Source organism: Notothenia coriiceps, unplaced genomic scaffold (genome assembly GCF_000735185.1).
Source record: "Notothenia coriiceps isolate Sejong01 unplaced genomic scaffold, NC01 NC01_scaffold00001466, whole genome shotgun sequence".
NCBI classification, from domain to species: Eukaryota; Metazoa; Chordata; class Actinopteri; order Perciformes; family Nototheniidae; genus Notothenia; species Notothenia coriiceps.
Window position 1 is genome coordinate 7,778 of NW_011334167.1, and position 7,387 is coordinate 15,164.

Consider the following 7,387-nt stretch of genomic DNA (forward strand, 5'->3'; position numbering starts at 1 on the left):
ATGTTGTTTTTACTGTCGGGTCACTCATTACTGGATCAGCTGCTGCATGAGACAGACACTGACGCTGTCAGAAGAGAGGGAGGAAAAAGAGAGGCTCTGTGTATTTTATTATTATATAGAGTCGTTATTCATTTGTTTTAAAGCTCAATAAATAGCAAAGAAGACCTTTGACTGGCACTTTTATAATTTTGTCCGGAAGATTAAAACTTTAATACACGTTGACTGGCGAAAAACTCTGCCCATCTCCCTCGGCCCCCACCGCGGAGAATAAACAGAAGGGCAACCGTCATGGTTGTAACCATGCTTCTTCGCTGCTTTTGTGGAGGAAGTTACAGCGCCACGTACAGGCTCCTGCATATGTACTGCAGCTTCTCCAGTGGTTGGAGCTAAACGGAGCTGTCTCGTGTGGACAGACACTATCCGGTGAATATTGCGTGTGAACGGAAGCTTTTTTGCGTTTGCGTTAATCCTATGCGTTTAGCCGTATGCGTCCTCGTGGGGCCGGGGCCTAAAACGTGATATATCGTATCAGCCAGCCCCCTGGTGGCTAGCTGGTGTTTGTGACACAGTGACATCAGGCCACAGGCAGAGACCCCACGCTGAGAGGAAGAAAGAGGGGGAGATAAAGAAGGCATACGAACACAGAGTGAAGGAAAGTTAAGTGATGTTCCCATCAGTTATCTCAGCGGTGGTGCCATGCCTGTGTACTTATTTCTCCGTCTCCTCCTTGTCCTTTCTTTCAGTCCGCCCTGCCTCTGTGCTCTGTCCAGCTGGAGCCCTGTAAACCTTTTCACCTCCTCAGAAATGACGCAACACTGGACTTTTAGAATCAGAATACTTGATCTATCCTGGGGAATAGTGGGTTTCGTATTAAAGGAAGTAATTAAATTCAAATATGTATAAATGTAAGAAGTTAAAGTAAAAATGTGCAATAAAGATAAATAAGAAGGATATTTATATAAACATCAGAACATTTTTCTTTAAAATCATATAATGAAATATTTATAAAAACATAAGAAGTTAAATAGAAAAAGTGCACGTTGTACTAAAATATGTTACATGTTTAAAAAAATGTACTTCCATATTTGCTAATATTAAGGCAGTGCATTTATTCTAAAACCTTCAGGTGCTGTTTCCCTAGCTGCTTCTTCATTCAGCCAGACACTCTGTCAACAGGAAGATCATTGTGTGTTTTTGGTAATACATACAAGTTATTTGTCTTAATTGCACAGACACACATTTCACCTCAGAGGGAAGTGTGATTCAGAGGAGGGGGGGGGCAGGAAAAGGCAAACGGCGAGGGGACTCTGCGCTGTGTGTGTGAGACTGTTGCTCTTTTCTCCGCTCTCTCCGAGTAACACACACACACACACACACACACACACACACACACACACACACACACACACACACACACACACACCCACACACACCCCCACACACACACACACACACACACTGCATCATGCTACTTAAATATCCTCCTCTCCCTGTCTCACCCGCTGTCCTCCCCTTCACCTCCACTATGACCTGCTCTAGGGTTCTCACCCTTCTTCCGCTTTACCCTTCCACTTCCCTCTCCTCTCATTTTACAAGTTGCTCCCTCAGCTTCTCACTGTCTTGAACTTCTAGCCTCCCTCTCTCCCACTGTTGCTCCCTCCCTTCCCTTCTCAGTTTGACTTTTTGAAACAAGTGTTAAATAGCATTTTTTGCTTAGGAAAGATTCTAACGGAGTGAAATGACCCGGAAATACCTTAAAGCAGCTGTTTGATTTCTCTAGCTGATGGAAAGCAGCTTAAATCTTTCCCTTGTTAATCCTTTTTTCAAGGATACAAAGGACTCTCCTTCATGAAAGAAAAGGAGGTAATGCCTTCCCAAAATCACTGTGACCCCAACATTTAAAGTGACGCTGCAAAGGGTGGTTCCACATTATCTTATTTTGTGTTGGTACTTCCGCTTACATTTCCTCTTGTCAGATAGCTGTTAGATAGCTTACGTTCGCTAGATAGCTAACACTTGCTAGCTAAATAGAAAACTGACAGTGTAATTACATCAAGCTCTAAGTTTACTGGGTATAAAACATTTCATCACTTTGGACCTTTGTCTACCCTTCTGGCATTGAAAGTTATTCAGAATCAGAAACGGGTTTATTGCCAGGTAGGTTGACACGTCGTATGAGGAATTTGACTTGATGTCATGGTCCATACATAAAATATAAAACAAAAAATCTAAAAAGGTACACAGATAGCGAACTATATTAAGAAAACTGTAAAACAATATAGATAGATAGCAATAAAATAAAGCGGTAATTTACAGCGAAATAGAATGCAGTGAATTATAGAATATGAAATATGTGCAGTAAGCAATATTTGAACATTGTGTGCTTTAATGTAATGCATATAGAGACTATGTTGTGGCTGAGGGAAAGTGTTAGTGGGGGTGCCGGGCCTTGTTTAAGAGGCCGGTAGCGGAGGGGAAGAAACTGTTCAAGTGGCGAGAGGTTTTGGTCTTGATGGAGCGCAGCCTCCTGCCAGAGGGGATGGGGGTGAACAGTTTGTGTCCAGGGTGGGAGGGGTCGGCCACTATCTTCTTATAAAAAGTTGACCAGAGCTACAAAGTTTAATAGCATATTTGAGTAATAACAGGTTTATTTAACTTTCTTGCCCTCTTTTCCATTCATTCCCCAGTCTCTTCTCTACCCTTCCTTCTTTCTGTTTGATTCCGCCAGCGCAGTCTGTCCCTCCACTTTAAAGGAGCCATATTGTTGTTATTATCATTGGCTCTAACTGGATCAGTTACCATTAGACCTGAATCTTTATCTTCTGAGGCCCATAGAGCGCCTCTCTAACCCAATAGAAAACCCATGGGAGCTATTTCAGAGGGTCGACCCATTCACAACGCACCCCACCACACACACACATACACACACAGAGATTTCATTCTGAAGATTCATTGGCCTAATCCCATCACAAACACGGACACATGCACTTACATACACACCGTGCCTGTTCACAAACCACTCTTATAAAACACACACACACACACACTCTCATTGCAAATCCTCAGTTATTGGAGCAAATGGTAATGTTATTGGGAGATGATGGCCCTGAGTTGTGAGTGTGTGTTTGTGTGTGTGTCCGAGAGACTGCATATGGCTGTCATTGTGGCTGGATGTATGAGTAGGACTAAGGACGAGAGGGTAAATGTCATTCTATCAATGAGGTTATCTCTAATAGATGGACAGTTGAAGTCCTGGTTTCCATTTACTCTGCAGAATCCCTGCGCCTCTCTCTTTGAAATCAATGCTGAGAGGCTGTAATAGCAGGTAATAAAGAGCATTTCTTTCTTTCTCTTTTTTCATTTTTTTTTTTATTTGGACCGCCGCATTCTCCGAAGATTCACATAGAAAATCCATTAAGGCGCTTACTAATTGTATTTCTTTATTTTGTTTTCATTGTTTACCTTTTCTTCAGTTCTTTATTATTATTATATTATTATTATTATAATAATCTCTTATTTTATTTTATATGTTTTGCTAATGATTAAGTTCACATTTATTTGAGATATTTATTTATTTATAGATCAAGTAACCTTTCAACACACACTATGGTTTCTCCAGCAAACTTTGATTGTGTTTGCTTATATTTGATAGTAACAAGGATTCAGCTTTATAAAATAAAGTCTATATATAACCCATAATCCTTTCCAAAAATATTTGATATAATGTTTTTGTATTAATTTTTGTATTGAATAGATTGATTCATGATAAATGAATCTAGCAGACTGTTGCTAAGGAGGACACTCTGACGAAGGACTATGTGCTGTCATATCCATCTGCAGAAGAAAGTCCAGTCAATTTGATCTTTTGTTTTATTCCGTCAGAAAACACCATGGAATAAAAAAAAAATGTTTTCTTTCTATGACACCAGCAGTTTATAGCTTGTCTAGGTTTGATAACTGTTTGTTTCCAGATTTGATATTTGTGCTCCTTCCATGTTTTGTTGGTGTTTGTTTCTTTGTTGCTTGACCTTGACCTTTGACCTCAGCTATGAGGAGCGAGCCCGATACCTGGAGACCATCGTGCAGCACCACCAGGAGCCAACCACCTTCGAAGATTACGCAGCTCGAGTGTACAGCCCGGCTCCCTGCACTCACCTGCCCTCTGACTCAGGTAAAACACAAGTATGATACCGCTCAAACAGCATCACCTGTCAATCAAAGCCTTGGGGCTTTGACATTCATTGTCGAGGACGTAAATAAAAAATATGAAGACATTAGTATAGTCAAACTAAACATAAGTATTTTGACTTAATACTTGTGTTAATTTGTGCTGACTGTCATTTCTTAGCCGTATATTTTGGATTTATTGTGATACAAACCTTAGAACAAAGACAAGTTGGAAAGATAAAATGACCATGTGTATATCAATTACTCACCCCGTGTTACCTTGGTTTTTTACAAAGAAACCGTTGTCCGTCTCTTGTGTTCACAGTTACAGAAGAGGATTAGGGCAATGTGAAATTTTGTTTCGATCGGACCAAAATAGTTCTTTTCTTTGAGACTTTAATCTCAAAACTCAACAAATGTGTTCTCTTTTGGTCAGATCTCAAAAAGTTTTTTTACATGTGGCCCTAATCCTCTTTTGTACACGATGAACAAGATTAGAAGTAACTGTTACTTGTTTAACAATACTACATTTATATCCACATAAAGCTACAAATAAATAAAAATAGCACGCCCTCACATTTGTGAGGCTGTTTATGCAGAAGTGCTTCAAATAGTAACGTTTTGTGAAAATCGTGAAATCTCATATGCTTGTGAAGTTGTGAGCATAAAAATTAGAATTGATTATACTACGTGAAAATGTTTGAACTCATGTTTGGATATAGTTTTGCCGTGGCACCCATTTACTTCCATCGATCAAGATTTTTCCATTTGTTATGCATGAGAAACAACATTTTCTGCAAGATTCCAAAGAGTCTTTGATATAAAACTTTGTCATTTTGGTGTGAATTCATCCTTTAAGAACCCTATGCTGGCTACCAGTACACACACACACACACACACACACACACACACACACACACACACACACACACACACACACATATTCCGCTGAATGACTCTCATATGTATCCTGTTAACTTTATTGGACACAGACTGATAATATAGTGTGCTTTCCCTTTGACTAGCACATAATCAAATGATTTAACGTGGCGGTAATTTAAAACAAAGTTAATTCTGCAGCTAAGGAGGTTCATGAAGCATAAAGTAACATGAGGACATAATGCTTTACTCTCTATTCTGGTCAAACAGAATATGTATGTATAAATCTTATCCCTGTTGTTTTTATTGTCCAACTGCCCGTGATCTCACCAGTGACAAATATGAATAGTACAATAACAACCTGTTTTGAGGCTGAATAACCATAAACACAACCTAAAATTATAATTGTATTCTGTGGTAGTAAAATGGGCCCCAAATGTGATCTCAGAACACAGGATCAATATTCGAGTCAGATAACAGGATGCTATTTGCCTGATTTCTTGTCTTAAAAGTGGGGCATGTAATTTATTTCAGAAACACTTTTTATTATTATATTATTATATTCCATGGAATGCTCTTAACACTCCGATGGCAATGAATACATTAAATGCTTTGACAATAAATACATTCGAAAATGTCATCTGTGGAAGCCGTGGCGTTTTAAAAAGCACGACCAATCATCTGAGCCGGCTCGGCTAAAATAACTGGATGGCCTACCTGCCTGTCAGCCTTCCATCTGTGCACAAACTTATCTCGTGCCCTCATTGGTGATGTTCGCGTCCGTGTGTGTTGGAGGAGGGGCTCTGTAAGGAAGTCTGAAGGAAGGGGCAGAATTTTGTTTGGGTGCGTAGACTGCGTACTTTCAAATTCGAGCGGACTCGAGCTGGTTTCTCCATTCTTACCTACCCTACCTTTTAAGAGGTGCATAATTACTAAAGTTAATAATTGAAATGATCATTTAAAGACGGCATAATAATCCTGTGCTCTGAATTAAACCTTGCTCAAACTACTACTGCCCTTCCCCTGACTCATATCTCTCTCTATATATATATATCTATCTCTCTATCTATGTATCTCCCTATATTAACTTACAGGTGCCCCTCCCTTAACAGCACAGTGATCAAACATTTTTCTCTCTTTCTGTTATTTATTTTTTTCATTTTTCTTCCTATTTTTTTTCTATTTTATTTTGTGTTTTTCTTTCCTTTTTGTTCCCCCCCTCCTTTAGATCGTTTTGTCTCACTTGCCTATAGCTAAAAGGTAAGCCTGGTCACATGATTGACTCGCCCCTCTCTGATTGGCTATCCCTTTTCTCGGCCTAACCTGTGCTTCTCTCTGATTTCTCTGCCACGTTGTGTTTGAAATGTTTTCTCTTCCTGTGTTCTCCACCAGCAGGTTTGCATGTATCTATGGTTACGAACTATTTCAAAGGAAGTGTCTTTTCCATCTCAGCTGTGGGTAGCAGTTTGGTATGACTCATGTGGAGAGATGTATTTGCTCGGTTGTTAGCTCTAAAAACGTCAACATTTATTATTGACATTCCAACATTAATTTAAAAAAGAAGACATAAAAAAAAAAAGGTTCTCGCTTTCTTTTTTTAATGATCCAATATGTCCAATATTCACACTTCTTTTTAGCTCTGTTTTGGTCTCCACCACCCCCTCGAAAATCTGGCTCTTTAGCTACGCCCCACAAAGAAACAGGGCTGAACCAGAGGGGTTTATGGCATTCCACAATGCGTGATACTTGGATTAGATCAAACATGTGAACAGGTAGCTAGTTATACATGTGAAACCCTGTTAATACTAACCTGGACTCAGTCATAATGAAAATGAGACTTCCTTTTTATAACAACGTGACATTTCTGCCTTTTTGCCTGTTTACTAACGCGTCTTCCTGTTTGTTCTGTTAACCTGCGCTAAAACCTAACCTCTAACCTGTTGTGTGCTCCTCTTCCTTGTTCACCACACACACACACACACACACACACACACACACACACACACACACACACACACACATACACACACACGCTATACTGTAGGTATCTCAGTGGTTGGTTTAGGAAAAATGAGTGTATTTAAAGCGACCAGTTTGACCGTGTAATGGAAAGACATAAACACACAAAGCACTGTGCAACACGGTCAAACTGGTCGCTTTAAATACACTCATTTTTCCTAAACCAACCACTGAGATACCTACAGTATAGCGTGTGTGTGTATGTGTGTGTGTGTGTGTNAGAATAGAGGAGAGGAGGAGGAGGAGGAGAATAGAGGAGAGGAGGAGAGGAGGAGAATAGAGGAGAGGAGGAGAATAGAGGAGAGGAGGAGGAGGAGAGGGG

The 7,387-nt window shown here is 39.9% G+C and overlaps 1 protein-coding gene and 1 long non-coding RNA gene across 4 annotated transcripts in view; one reads left to right on the top strand and one right to left on the bottom strand.

The window, feature by feature from the left end:
- LOC104961473 (glycerol kinase) overlaps positions 1 to 7,387 on the bottom strand; it is a 59,755-nt gene that overhangs the window by 3,215 nt on the left and 49,153 nt on the right. The window lies entirely within an intron of this gene.
- LOC104961465 (uncharacterized) overlaps positions 4,028 to 7,387 on the top strand; it is a 9,244-nt gene continuing 5,884 nt past the window's right edge. The window contains exons 1-2 of the long non-coding RNA XR_800103.1: positions 4,028 to 4,171; positions 6,275 to 6,306. This is a non-coding gene — a long non-coding RNA (uncharacterized lncRNA). The remainder of the gene's footprint in view (positions 4,172 to 6,274; positions 6,307 to 7,387) is intronic.